The sequence below is a fragment of the Oncorhynchus keta genome, chromosome 4 (genome assembly GCF_023373465.1).
Source record: "Oncorhynchus keta strain PuntledgeMale-10-30-2019 chromosome 4, Oket_V2, whole genome shotgun sequence".
Classification (NCBI taxonomy): domain Eukaryota; kingdom Metazoa; phylum Chordata; class Actinopteri; order Salmoniformes; family Salmonidae; genus Oncorhynchus; species Oncorhynchus keta.
The window spans coordinates 72,883,420-72,899,055 of record NC_068424.1 but is presented as its reverse complement, the minus strand read 5'-3'; the positions used below and the strand labels follow the sequence as shown (position 1 = coordinate 72,899,055).

Here is a 15,636-nt window from a genome sequence, read left to right as displayed (position 1 = left end):
CGGACTTGAACCCGACCGAACGGAACATCTCTGGAGAGACCTGAAAATAGCAGTGCAGCAACGCTCCCCAACTAACCTGACAGAGCTTGAGAGGATCTGCAGAGAAGAATGCGAGAAACTCCCCAAATACAGGTGTGCCAAGCTTGTAGTGTCATACCCAAGACGACTCGAGGCTGTAATCGGGGCCAAAGATGCTTCAACAAAGTACTGAGTGAAGGGTCTGAATACTTATGTAAATGTGATATTTTTTTATCTCTAAAAATGTAAATAACTATTTTGGGTTTGTCATTATTGGGTAGTATGTGTAAGTTGGTGCAGAGTGGTATTTGTTTGTTGTACTCAGTCAATTGAAAATGCGAGTTTTGAAATGAGCCATTTTGATGATATGTTTAGATTTTTGTGCCTAAAGTTGTGAAAATTGCACCAAAGTGATTGAAAAAGGAGACGGAGAGAGGGAAACAGAGAGATGGGGAGAGGGAGAGAGGGAAACAGAGAGATGGGTAGAGGGAGAGTGGGAAACAGAGAGACGGGGAGAGGGAGAGAGGGAAACAGAGAGACGGGGAGAGGGAGAGAGGGAAACAGAGACACGGGGAGAGGGAGAGAGGGAAACAGAGAGACGGGGAGAGGGAGAGAGGGAAACAGAGAGACGGGGAGAGGGAGAGAGGGAAACAGAGGGACGGGGAGAGGGAGAGAGGGAAACAGAGAGACGGGGAGAGGGAGAGAGGGAAACAGGGACGGGGAGAGGGAGAGAGGGAAACAGAGAGACAGGGAGAGAGGGAAACAGAGAGACGGGGAGAGGGAGAGAGGGAAACAGAGAGACGGGGGAGAGGGAGAGAGGGAAACAGAGAGACGGGGAGAGGGAGAGAGGGAAACAGAGAGACGGGGAGAGGGAGAGAGGGAAACAGAGAGACGGGGAGAGGGAGAGAGGGAAACAGAGAGACGGGGAGAGGGAGAGAGGGAAACAGAGAGACGGGGAGAGGGAGAGAGGGAAACAGAGGGACGGGGAGAGGGAGAGAGGGAAACAGAGAGACGGGGAGAGGGAGAGAGGGAAACAGAGGACGGGGAGAGGGAGAGAGGGAAACAGAGAGACGGGGAGAGGGAGAGAGGGAAACAGAGAGACGGGGAGAGGGAGAGAGGGAAACAGAAAGACGGGGAGAGGGAGAGAGGGAAACAGAGAGACGGGGAGAGGGAGAGAGGGAAACAGAGACGGGGAGAGGGGGAGAGGGAGAGAGGGAAACAGAGACGGGGAGAGGGAGAGAGGGAAACAGAGAGATAGGGAGAGGGAGAGAGGGAAACAGCGAGACGGAGAGAGGGAGAGAGGGAAACAGAGAGACGGGGAGAGGGAGAGAGGTAAACAGAGAGACGGGGAGAGGGAGAGAGGGAAACAGAGGGACGGGGCGAGGGAGAGAGGGAAACAGAGAGACGGGGAGAGGGAGAGAGGGAAACAGAGACGGGGAGAGGGGGAGAGGGAGAGAGGGAAACAGAGAGATAGGGAGAGGGAGAGAGGGAAACAGAGACGGGGAGAGGGGGAGAGGGAGAGAGGGAAACAGAGAGACGGGGAGAGGGAGCGAGGGAGAGAGGGAAACAGAGAGATAGGGAGAGGGAGAGAGGGAAACAGCGAGAGGGGGAGAGGGAGAGAGGGAAACAGCGAGACGGAGAGAGGGAGAGAGGTAAACAGAGAGACGGGGAGAGGGAGAGAGGTAAACAGAGAGACGGGGAGAGGGAGAGAGGTAAACAGAGAGACGGGGAGAGGGAGAGAGGGAAACAGAGAGACGGGGAGAGAGAAGAGGGAAACAGAGGGACGGGGAGAGGGAGAGAGGGAAACAGAGACACGGGGGAGAGGGAGAGAGGGAAACAGAGAGACGGGGAGAGGGAAGAGAGGGAAACAGAGAGACGGGGAGAGAGAAGAGAGGGAAACAGAGAGACGGGAGAGGGAGAGAGGGAAACAGAGCGACGGGGAGAGGGGGAGAGGGAGAGAGGGAAACATAGAGACGGGGAGAGGGAGCGAGGGAGAGAGGGAAACAGAGAGATAGGGAGAGGGAGAGAGGGAAACAGCGAGACGGGGAGAGGGAGAGAGGGAAACAGCGAGACGGAGAGAGGGAGAGAGGGAAACAGAGAGACGGGGAGAGGGAGAGAGGGAACAGAGAGACGGGGAGAGGGAGAGAGGGAAACAGAGAGACGGGGAGAGGGAGAGAGGGAATCAGAGAGACGGGGAGAGGGAGAGAGGGAAACAGAGAGACGGGGAGAGGGAGAGAGGGAAACAGAGAGACGGGGAGAGGGAGAGAGGGAAACAGAGAGACGGGGAGAGGGAGAGAGGGAAACAGCGAGACGGAGAGAGGTAGAGAGGGAAACAGAGAGACGGGGAGAGGGAGAGAGGGAAACAGAGAGACGGGGAGAGGGAGAGAGGGAAACAGAGAGACGGGGAGAGGAGAGAGGGAAACAGAGAGACGGGGAGAGGAGAGAGGGAAACAGAGAGATCGGGAGAGGGAGAGAGGGAAACAGAGACGGGGAGAGGGAGAGAGGGAATCAGAGAGACGGGGAGAGGGAGAGAGGGAAACAGAGAGACGGGAGAGGGAGAGAGGGAAACAGAGACGGGGAGAGGGAGAGAGGGAAACAGAGAGACGGGGAGAGGGAGAGAGGGAATCAGAGAGACGGGGAGAGGGAGAGAGGGAAACAGAGAGACGGGGAGAGGGAGAGAGGGAAACAGAGAAACGGGGAGAGGGGGAGAGGGAGAGAGGGAAACAGAGAGACGGGGAGAGGGAGAGGGAAACAGAGAGACGGAGAGGGGGAGAGAGGGAAACAGAGAGACGGGGAGAGGGAGAGAGGGACAGAGGGAAACAGAGACATAGGGAGAGGGAGTAAGGGAAACAGAGAGATGAGGAGAGGGAGAGAGGGAAACAGAGAGACGGGGAGAGGGAGAGAGGGACAGAGGGAAACAGAGACATAGGGAGAGGGAGTAAGGGAAACAGAGAGATGAGGAGAGGGAGAGAGGGAAACAGAGAGACGGAGAGGGGGAGAGAGGCAAAAAACACACATTTCTTCCCACAGGGCCGTGGGGTGAGACAGGGATGCAGCTTAAGCCCCACCCTCTTCAACATATATATCAACGAATTGGCGCGGGCACTAGAAAAGTCTGCAGCACCCCGGATCACCCTACTAAAATCTGAAGTCAAATGTCTGTTTGCTGATGATCTGGTGCTTCTGTCACCAACCAAGGAGGGTCTACAGCAGCACCTAGATATTCTGCACAGATTCTGCCAGACTTGGGCCCTGACAGTAAATCTCAGTAAGACTAAAATAATGGTGTTCCAAAAAAGGTCCAGTCGCCAGGACCACAAATACAAATTCTATCTAGACACTGTTGCCCTAGAGCACACAAAAAACTATACATACCATGGCCTAAACATCAGCGCCACAGGTAACTTCCACAAAGCTGTGAACGATCTGAGATTCAAGGCAAAAAGGGCATTCTATGCCATCAAAAGGAACATAAAATTCAACATACCAATTAGGATCTGGCTAAAAATACTTGAATCAGTCATATAGCCCATTGGCCTTTATGGTTGTGAGGTCTGGGGTCCGCTCACCAACCAAGACTTCACAAAATGGGACAAACACCAAATTGAGACTCGGCATGCAGAATTCTGCAAAAACATCCTCTGTGTACAACGTAGAACACCAAATAATACATGCAGAGCAGAATTAGGCCGATACCCACTAATGATCAAAATCCAGAAAAGATACATTAAATTCTACAACCACCTAAAAGGAAGCAATTCCCAAACCTTCCATTACAAAGCCATCACCTACAGAGAGATGAACCTGGAGTAGAGTACCCTAAGCAAGCTGGTCCTGGGGCTCTGAGCTCCAGGACAGCAGCACAATTAGACCCAATCAAATCATGAGAAAACAAAAATATAATTATTTGACACATTGGAAAGAATTTACAAAAAAACAGAGCAAACTAGAATGCTATTTGGCCCTAAACAGAGAGTACACAGTGGCAGAATACCTGACACCTGTGACTGACCCAAACTTAAGGTAAGCTTTGACTATGTACAGACTCAGTGAGCATAGCCTTGCTATTGAGAAAGGCCGCCGTAGGAAGTCATGGCTCTCAAGAGAAGACAGGCTATGTGCTCACTGCCCACAAAATGAGGTGGAAACTGAGCTGCACTTCCTAACCTCCTGTATGACCATATTAGAGACACATATTTCCCTCAGATTGCACAGATCCACAAAGAATTCGAAAACACACCCAATTATGATAACTCCCATATCTACTGGGTGAAATTCCAGTGTGCCATCACAGCAGCAAGATTTGTGACATGTTGCCACAAGAAAAGGGCAACCAGTGAAGAACAAACACCATTGTAAATACAACCTATATTTATGCTTATTTATCTTCCCTTGTATATCCTTAACCATTTGTACATCTTTGCAACACTGTATATATACGTAATATGACATTTGTAATGTCTTTATTGTTTTGAAACTTCTGTATATGTCATGTTTACTGTTAATTTTTATTGTGTATTTCACTTTTATGTATTATCTACCTCACTTGCTTGGCAATGTTAACACGTTTCCCATGCCAATAAAGCCCCTTGAATTGAATTGAGAGGGAGACGGAGAGAGGGAGACAGAGAGAGGGAGAGAGGGAGACGGAGAGAGGGAGACTGAGAGAGGGAGAGAGGGAGATGGAGAGAGGGAGAGAGAGAGGGGAGAGAGGGAGACGGAGAGAGGGAGACGGAGAGAGGGAGAGAGGGAGACGGAGGAGAGAGGGAGAGAGAGAGAGGAGAGAGAGGGAGACGGAGAGAGGGGGAGACGGAGAGAGGGAGAGAGAGGGAGACGGAGAGGGAGACGGAGAGGGAGAGGGAGAGGGAGAGAGGGAGAGAGGGAGAGATGGAGAGAGGGAGAGAGGGAGACGGAGAGAGGGGGAGACTGAGAGAGGGAGAGAGAGAGGGGGGAGAGAGGGAGACAGAGAGGGGAGAGAGGGAGACAGAGACAGGGAGAGACGGAGAGAGGGAGACGGAGAGAGGGGAGGAGAGAGGGAGAGAGGGAGACGGAGAGAGGGAGACAGAGAGAGGGAGACTGAGAGAGGGAGAGAGAGAGAGGGAGAGAGGGAGACAGAGAGGGAGAGAGGGAGACGGAGAGAGGGAGAGAGGGAGATGGAGAGAGGGAGACGGAGAGAGGGAGACGGAGAGAGGGAGAGAGAGAGAGGGAGAGAGGGAGACGGAGAGAGGGAGATAGGGAGACGGAGAGAGGGAGACAGAGAGAGGGAGACGGAGAGAGGGAGACGGAGAGAGGGAGATGGAGAGAGGGAGAGAGGGAGACGAAGAGAGGGAGAGAGGGAGACGGAGAGAGGGAGATGGAGAGAGGGAGATGGAGAGAGGGAGAGAGGGAGACGGAGAGAGAGAGACGGAGAGAGGGAGATGGAGAGAGGGAGAGAGGGAGACTGAGAGAGGGAGACGGAGAGAGGGAGACGGAGAGAGGGAGAGAGGGAGACGGAGAGAGGGAGAGAGGGAGACGGAGAGAGGGAGAGAGGGAGAGAGAGAGGGAGAGAGGGAGACGGAGAGAGGGAGAGGGAGAGAGGGAGACGGAGAGAGGGAGAGAGAGAGGGAGAGAGAGAGGGAGACGGAGAGAGGGAGACTGAGAGAGGGAGAGAGGGAGACGGAGAGAGGGAGAGAGGGAGACGGAGAGAGGGAGAGGGAGAGAGAGGAGAGAGGGAGACGGAGAGAGGGAGACGGAGAGAGGGAGACTGAGAGAGGGAGAGAGAGAGAGAGGGAGAGAGGGAGACGGGAGAGAGGGAGACGGAGAGAGGGAGACGGAGAAAGGAGACGGAGAGAGGGAGACGGAGAGAGGGAGAGAGGGAGACGGAGAGAGGGAGACGGAGAGAGGGAGAGAGGAGAGGGAAGGGACGGAGAGAGGGAGACGGAGAGAGGGAGATGGAGAGAGGGAGAGAGGGAGACGGAGAGAGGGAGATGGAGAGAGGGAGACGGAGAGAGGGAGACGGAGAGAGGGAGAGGGAGAGAGGGAGAGAGGGAGACGGAGAGAGGGAGATGGAGAGAGGGAGAGAGAGAGGAGAGAGGGAGACGGAGATAGGGAGACGGAGAGAGGGGGAGACGGAGAGAGGGAGAGAGAGAGGGAGAGAGGGAGATGGAGAGAGGGAGACGGAGAGAGGGGGAGAGGGAGACGGAGAGAGGGAGAGAGAGAGGGAGAGAGGGAGACGGAGAGAGGGAGAGAGAGAGAGAGAGGGAGACGGAGAGAGGGAGAGAGGGAGACGGAGAGAGGGAGAGGGAGAGGGAGAGAGAGAGGGAGACGGAGAGAGGGAGAGAGAGAGGAGAGGGAGAGAGGGAGACGGAGAGAGGGAGACGGAGAGAGGGAGAGAGGGAGAGGGAGAGAGGGAGAGGGAGAGAGGGAGAGAGGGAGAGGGGAGAGGGAGAGAGGGAGAGAGAGAGAGAGGGAGAGAGAGAGAGGGAGAGAGGGAGACGGAGAGAGGGAGACGGAGAGAGGGAGACGGGAGAGAGGGAGAGAGAGAGAGGGAGAGAGGGAGACAGAGAGGGAGAGAGGGAGACGGAGAGAGGGGAGAGAGGGAGAGGGAGAGAGGGAGACGGAGAGAGGGAGAGAGGGAGATGGAGAGAGGGAGACGGAGAGAGGGAGAGGGAGAGAGGGAGACGGAGAGAGGGAGACGGAGAGAGGGAGAGGGAGAGAGGGAGAGAGAGAGAGGGAGAGAGGGAGACTGAGAGAGGGAGAGAGAGAGAGGGAGACAGAGGGAGATGGAGAGAGGGAGACGGAGAGAGGGAGACGGAGAGAGGGAGAGAGAGAGAGGGAGAGAGGGAGACGGAGAGAGGGAGAGAGAGAGAGGGAGAGTGGGAGACGGAGAGAGGGAGACGGAGAGAGAGAGAGGGAGAGAGGGAGAACAGGAAAGGGTATTTGGTTCCGTCTTATTTATCTCCAATGAAGGAATCGTTTCTGTTTTATTTATTTTCACATCACACCAAACTGTGTCCACAAACGGTATACCCGACACCCGGAAACACACACACGCAAGGAGGCTCGCACCACAGGAGGCTGGGGCACCTTAAATAGGGAGGATGGGCTTGTGGTAATGCCTGGAGCGGAATATGGAATGGTATCACATTTTTCAAACACAATCCCTTCGCTTCATTACACCCATTATTATGAGCTGTCCTCCCCTCAGCAGCCTCCAATGGCAAGCATGAAAAATATACATACACACACACCATGTCTATGTCTGCCTGTCTGTAATGAGGGTGAGCTGTTCTTGTTGGAGAAGCAGGGACGAGGTAACTTAATGAAACCCAACAAAATACCTCTGTCAGAACCACCACTGAACAACCCTCTGAGCTCCCCATAAAACACTAATTGGCTCATTTCGAACAGTTCACTGTGGAAGTGGGGCAGATGTGATCAACTGGGTCCAAACCCGGGATATAGAATAGCTTTGCCACCTCAACTAAAGCTAAGGAATTACTGTATCTTGGTGCAAGCAGTTCTGTTTGTGCGGCTCTCTTTTATTTTCACGTTTTCTACTCCGCTAGCCAGCGCCTCGCCTAAATAGGTGTGTGTTTCTTTTTCTTCTAGATTGTTTCTTGTTTTTGGTTTTTCCATGGTTTTTCATGTAGAATAGTTTGAGTGTTCAGTCTTTAACCCAATCCACCATCGCTCTCTTTCTTCCTCTCCCTCTCTCTCTCTCTCTCTCTCTCTCTCTCTCTCTCTCTCTCTCTCTCTCTCTCTTCTCTTCTCTCTCTCTCTCTCTCTCCCCTCACTCTCCCACCAACTCTCTCTCCAGTGTGTGGGTGTGGCTTGTCTAGATCTGGGTTCTATCAGAAGAGTGGTGAGTACATCTGTACGTCAGACTACCAGCGTCTGTACGGGACGCGTTGTGACCGCTGTGAAGGATTCATTACCGGGGAGGTGGTCTCTGCTCTGGGGAGGACCTACCACCCTACCTGCTTTGTCTGCAGTGTCTGCAGGTACACACACACACTCTCTAACACACACACACTCACCCTAACATGCATACTGTACACACACTCTCTAACACACACACACACACACACACACACACACACACACACACACACACACACACACACACTCTCTCCCTAAAAGCATACTCTACACACACACACACACACACACACACACACACACACACACACACACACACACACACACACACACACACACACACACACACACACACACACACACACACACACACACACACACACACACACACTCTCTCCCCAACATGCATACTGTACACACACTCTCTGACACACACACACAAACAGATGTCTCCTGATAGATCACTGTGAAACAGTGAGGGTGAGCTCTTTTGTAGTTAGCTCTGTACTGCGTTTCAGTGAACTGGTGTTTTGAAAAGGCAGCAGAGATGGTGGGAGACAGAGAAACAGAGCGTGCTGTCAGAGAAGGACAGAAATAGCAGCGATGCTTTTGTGGCCAGAGTAACATGGCTTCCATTAAATATGTAGAGTAAAAGTTGAAAACGCAGAGCAAGGCTGACAGTGCAGAGTCTCTGGAGGGAGAGACACACGCAGCGAACAACGAAGTCACACACACACACACACACACACTCCTCGAGTCTACTACACCTCTAGTCTACGACACCTCTAGTCTACTACTCCTCGAGTCCACTACTACTCCTCTAGTCTACTACTACTCCTCTAGTCTACTACTACTCCTCTAGTCTACTACTACTCCTTTAGTCTACTTCTCCTCTAGTCTACTACTACTCCTCTAGTCTACTACTACTCCTCTAGTCTACTACTCCTCTAGTCTACTACTACTCCTCTAGTCTACTACTACTCCTCTAGTCTACTACTCCTCTAGTCTACTACTACTCCTCTAGTCTACTACTACTCCTCTAGTCTACTACTCCTCTAGTCCACTACTCCTCTAGTCTACTACTACTCCTCTAGTCCACTACTCCTCTCGTCTACTACTACTCCTCTAGTCTACTACTGCTCTAGTCTACTACTCCTCTAGTCTACTACTACTCCTCTAGTCTACTACTCCTGTAGTCTACTACTCCTCTAGTCTACTACTACTCCTCTAGTCTACTACTCCTCTAGTCTACTACTGCTCTAGTCTACTACTCCTCTAGTGTACTACTACTCCTCTAGTCTACTACTCCTCTAGTCTACTACTCCTCTAGTCTACTACTACTCCTCTAGTCTACTACTCCTCTAGTCTACTACTACTCATCTAGTCTACTACTACTCCTCTAGTCTACTACTACTCCTCTAGTCTACTACTCCTCTAGTCTACTACTACTCCTCTAGTCTACTACTCCTCTAGTCTACTACTACTCCTCTAGTCTACTACTACTCCTCTAGTCTACTACTCCTCTAGTCCACTACTCCTCTAGTCTACTACTACTCCTCTAGTCCACTACTCCTCTCGTCTACTACTACTCCTCTAGTCTACTACTGCTCTAGTCTACTACTCCTCTAGTCTACTACTACTCCTCTAGTCTACTACTCCTGTAGTCTACTACTCCTCTAGTCTACTACTACTCCTCTAGTCTACTACTCCTCTAGTCTACTACTGCTCTAGTCTACTACTCCTCTAGTCTACTACTACTCCTCTAGTCTACTACTCCTCTAGTCTACTACTCCTCATCTAGTCAACTACTACTCCTCTAGTCTACTACTCCTCTAGTCTACTACTCCTCTAGTCTACTACTACTCCTCTAGTCTACTACTACTCCTCTAGTCTACTACTACTCCTCTAGTCTACTACTACTCCTCTAGTCTACTACTACTCCTCTAGTCTACTACGACTCCTCTAGTCTACTACTCCTCTAGTCTACTATTACTCCTCTAGTCTACTACTCCTTTAGTCTACTTCTCCTCTAGTCTACTACTACTCCTCTAGTCTACTACTACTCCTCTAGTCTACTACTACTCCTCTAGTCTACTACTCCTCTAGTCTACTACTACTCCTCTAGTCTACTACTCCTTTAGTCTACTTCTCCTCTAGTCTACTACTACTCCTCTAGTCTACTACTCCTCTAGTCTACTACTACTCCTCTAGTCTACTACTCCTTTAGTCTACTTCTACTCTAGTCTACTACTACTCCTCTAGTCTACTACTACTCCTCTAGTCTACTACTACTCCTCTAGTCTACTACTCCTCTAGTCTACTACTACTCCTCTAGTCTACTACTCCTCTAGTCTACTACTACTCCTCTAGTCTACTACTCCTCTAGTCTACTACTACTCCTCTAGTCTACTACTACTCCTTTAGTCTACTTCTCCTCTAGTCTACTACCCCTCTAGTCTACTACTTTTCTAGTCTACTACTGCTCTAGTCTACTACTCCTCTAGTCTACTACTCCTCTGGTCTACTACTCCTCTAGTCAACTACTACTCCTCTAGTCTACTACTCCTCTAGTCTACTACTCCTCTAGTCTACTACTAATCCTCTAGTCTACTCTAGTCTACTTCTCCTCTAGTCTACTACTACTCCTCTAGTCTACTACTACTCCTCTAGTCTACTACTACTCCTCTAGTCTACTACTCCTCTAGTCTACTACTACTCCTCTAGTCTACTCCTCCTCTAGTCTACTACTACTCCTCTAGTCTACTACTACTCCTTTAGTCTACTTCTCCTCTAGTCTACTACTACTCCTCTAGTCTACTACTACTCCTCTAGTCTACTACTACTCCTCTAGTCTACTACTCCTCTAGTCTACTACTACTCCTCTAGTCTACTACTACTCATCTAGTCTACTACTACTCCTCTAGTCTACTACTACTCCTCTAGTCTCTACATCTACTACTACTCCTCTAGTCTACTACTACTCCTCTAGTCTACTACTCTAGTCTACTACTACTCCTCTCATCTACTACTACTCCTTAGTCTACTTCCTCTAGTCTACTACTACTCCTTTAGTCTACTTCTCCTCTAGTCTACTACCCCTCTAGTCTACTACTTTTCTAGTCTACTACTGCTCTAGTCTACTACTCCTCTAGTCAACTACTACTCCTCAAGTCTACTACTGCTCTAGTCTACTACTACTCCTCTAGTCTACTACTCCTCTAGGCTACTAATCCTTTAGTCTAGGACTACGTGTGACTTCCGGCGCCGACTGAGATGGCCGCCTCGCTTCGCGTTCCTAGGAAACTATGCAGTTTTTTGTTTTTTTAAGTGTTATTTCTTACATTAGTACCCCAGGTCATCTTAGGTTTCATTACATACAGTCGAGAAGAACTACTGAATATAAGATCAGCGTCAACTCACCATCAGTACGACCAAGAATATGTTTTCCGCGACGCGGATCCTGTGTTCTGCCTTACAAACAGGACAACGGAATGGATCGCATGCAGCGACCCAAGGAAACGACTCCGAAAAAGAGGGAAATGAGGCGGTGTTCTGGTCAGACTCCGAAAAAGGGCACATCGCGCACCACTCCCCAGCATTCTTCTTGCCAATGTCCAGTCTCTTGACAACAAGGTTGACGAAATCCGAGCAAAGGTAGCATTCAAAAGGGACATCAGAGACTGCAACGTTCTCTGCTTCACAGAAACATGGCTTACTGGGAAGACGCTATCCGATGCGGTGCAGCCAACGGGTTTCTCCACGCATCGCGCCGACAGAAACAAACATCTTTCTGGTAAGAAGAGTGGCGGGGGCGTATGCCTCATGACTAACGAGACATGGTGTGATGAAGGAAACATACAGGAACTCAAATCCTTCTGTTCACCTGATTTAGAATTCCTCACAATCAAATGTAGACCGCATTATCTTCCAAGAGAATTCTCTTCGATTATAATCACAGCCGTATATATCCCCCCCAAGCAGACACATCGATGGCTCTGAACGAACTTTATTTAACTCTTTGCAAACTGGAAACCATTTATCCGGAGGCTGCATTCATTGTAGGGAAATGCTTGTGCTTCTAGTTCCGACAATGCAGTGATAACCAACAAGTAATCTAACTAACAATTCCAAAACTACTGTCTTATACACAGTGTAAGGGGATAAGGAATTTGTAAGTCGCTCTGGATAAGAGCGTCTGCTAAATGACTTAAATGTAAATGTAAATTGTAGCTGGGGATTTTAACAAAGCTAATCTGAAAACAAGACTCCCTAAATTTTATCAGCATATCGATTGCGCAACCATTGGTGGTAAAACCTTGGATCATTGTTACTCTAACTTCCGCGACGCATATAAGGCCCTGCCCCGCCCCCCTTTCGGAAAAGCTGACCAAGACTCCATTTTGCTGATCCCTGCCTACAGGCAGAAGCTAAAACAAGAGGCTCCCACGCTGAGGTCTGTCCAACGCTGGTCAGACCAAGCTGACTCCACACTCCAAGACTGCTTCCATCACGTGGACTGGGACATGTTTCGTATTGCGTCAGATGAAAATATTGACGAATACGCTGATTCGGTGTGCGAGTTCATTAGAACGTGCGTTGAAGATGTCGTTCCCATAGCAACGATAAAAACATTCCCAAACCAGAAACCGTGGATTGATGGCAGCATTCGCGTGAAACTGAAAGCTCGAACCACTGCTTTTAATCAGGGCAAGGTGTCTGGTAACATGTCTGAATATAAACAATGCAGCTATTCCCTCCGCAAGGCTATTAAACAAGCTAAGCGTCAGTACAGAGACAAAGTGGAATCTCAATTCAATGGCTCAGACACAAGAGGCATGTGGCAGGGTCTACAGTCAATCACGGACTACAAGAAGAAACCCAGCCCAGTCACGGACCAGGATGTCTTGCTCCCAGGCAGACTAAATAACTTTTTTGCCCGCTTTGAGGACAATACAGTGCCACTGACACGGCCTGCAACGAAAACATGCGGTCTCTCCTTCACTGCAGCCGAGGTGAGTAAGACATTTAAACGTGTTAACCCTCGCAAGGCTGCAGGCCCAGAGGGCATCCCCAGCCGCGCCCTCAGAGCATGCGCAGACCAGCTGGCCGGTGTGTTTAAGGACATATTCAATCAATCCCTATACCAGTCTGCTGTTCCCACATGCTTCAAGAGGGCCACCATTGTTCCTGTTCCCAAGAAAGCTAAGGTAACTGAGCTAAACGACTACCGCCCCGTAGCACTCACTTCCGTCATCATGAAGTGCTTTGAGAGACTAGTCAAGGACCATATCACCTCCACCCTACCTGACACCCTAGACCCACTCCAATTTGCTTACCGCCCAAATAGGTCCACAGACGATGCAATCTCAACCACACTGCACACTGCCCTAACCCACCTGGACAAGAGGAATACCTATGTGAGAATGCTGTTCATCGACTACAGCTCGGCATTCAACACCATAGTACCCTCCAAGCTCGTCATCAAGCTCGAGACCCTGGGTCTCAACCCCGCCCTGTGCAACTGGGTACTGGACTTCCTGACGGGCCGCCCCAGGTGGTGAGGGTAGGCAACAACATCTCCTCCCCGCTGATCCTCAACACGGGGGCCCCACAAGGGTGCGTTCTGAGCCCTCTCCTGTACTCCCTGTTCACCCACGACTGCGTGGCCACGCACGCCTCCAACTCAATCATCAAGTTTGCGGATGACACAACAGTGGTAGGCTTGATTACCAACAACGACGAGACGGCCTACAGGGAGGAGGTGAGGGCCCTCGGAGTGTGGTGTCAGGAAAATAACCTCACACTCAACGTCAACAAAACTAAGGAGATGATTGTGGACTTCAGGAAACAGCAGAGGGAACACCCCCCCATCCACATCGATGGAACAGTAGTGGAGAGGGTAGCAAGTTTTAAGTTCCTCGGCATACACATCACAGACAAACTGAATTGGTCCACTCACACTGACAGCGTCGTGAAGAAGGCGCAGCAGCGCCTCTTCACCCTCAGGAGGCTGAAGAAATTTGGCTTGTCACCAAAAGCACTCACAAACTTCTACAGATGCACAATCGAGAGCATCTTGGCGGGCTGTATCACCGCCTGGTACGGCAACTGCTCCGCCCTCAACCGTAAGGCTCTCCAGAGGGTAGTGAGGTCTGCACAACGCATCACCGGGGGCAAACTACCTGCCCTCCAGGACACCTACACCACCCGATGTTACAGGAAGGCCATAAAGATCATCAAGGACATAAACCACCCGAACCACTGCCTGTTCACCCCGCTATCATCCAGAAGGCGAGGTCAGTACAGGTGCATCAAAGCTGGGACCGAGAGACTGAAAAACAGCTTCTATCTCAAGGCCATCAGACTGTTAAACAGCCACCACTAACATTGAGTGGCTGCTGCCAACACACTGTCATTGACACTGACCCAACTCCAGCCACTTTAATAATGGGAATTGATGGGAAATGATGTAAATATATCACTAGCCACTTTTAACAATGCTACCTTATATAATGTTACTTGCCCTACATTATTAATCTCATATGCATATGTATATACTGTACTCTACATCATCGACTGCATCCTTATGTAATACATGTATCACTAGCCACTTTTAACTATGCCACTTTGTTTACTTTGTCTACATACTCATCTCATATGTATATACTGTACTCGATACCATCTACTGTATGCTGCTCTGTACCATCACTCATTCATATATCCTTATGTACATATTCTTTATCCCCTTACACTGTGTATAAGACAGTAGTTTTGGAATTGTTAGTTAGATTACTTGTTGGTTATCACTGCATTGTCGGAACTAGAAGCACAAGCATTTTGCTACACTCGCATTAACATCTGCTAACCATGTGTATGTGATTTGATTTTAATTTTGATACTATAGTCTACTACTCCTTTAGTCTACTACTCCTCTAGTCTACTACTACTACTCAAAGTCTACAACTCCTCCTCCTCTAGTCTTCTCCTCATCCTCCTCCTCTAGTCTACTCCTCATCCTCCTCCTCTAGTCTACTCCTCATCCTCATCCTCCTCCTCTAGTCTACTCCTCCTCCTCTTCCTCTAGTCTACTCCTCATCATCCTCCTCTAGTCTACTTCTCATCATCCTCCTCAAGTCTACTCCTCATCCTCCTCCTCTAGTCTACTTCTCATCCTCCTCCTCTAGTCTATTCCTCCTCCTCATCCTCTAGTCTCTTCCTTATTATCCTCCTCTAGTCTACTCCTCCTCCTCTGCCTGACAGCACATTAACATTCTGTAGGCCATCCACACCATGTTCTCCTCCTCTGCCTGACAGCACACTAACATTCTGTAGGCCATCCACACCATGTTCTCCTCCTCTGCCTGACAGCACACTAACATTCTGTAGGCCATCCACACCATGTTCTCCTCCTCTGCCTGACAGCACACTAACATTCTGTAGGCCATCCACAGCACCATGTTCTCCTCCTCTGCCTGACAGCACACTAACATTCTGTAGGCCATAGGCCCAAACCATGTTCTCCTCCTCTGCCTGACAGCACATGTTCCCCTCCTCTGCCTGACAGCACACTAACATTCTGTAGGCCATCCAAACCATGTTCTCCTCCTCTGCCTGACAGCACACTAACATTCTGTAGGCCATCCACACCATGTTCTCCTCTGCCTCTGCCTGACAGCACACTAACATTCTAGGCCATCCAAACCATGTTCTCCTCCTCTGCCTGACAGCACACTAACATTCTGTAGGCCATCCACACCA

General features: G+C 50.1%; 1 pseudogene; it reads left to right on the top strand.

The window, feature by feature from the left end:
• The window catches only part of LOC118384003 (actin-binding LIM protein 3-like), a 151,388-nt pseudogene that overhangs the window by 72,576 nt on the left and 63,176 nt on the right, over positions 1 to 15,636 (top strand).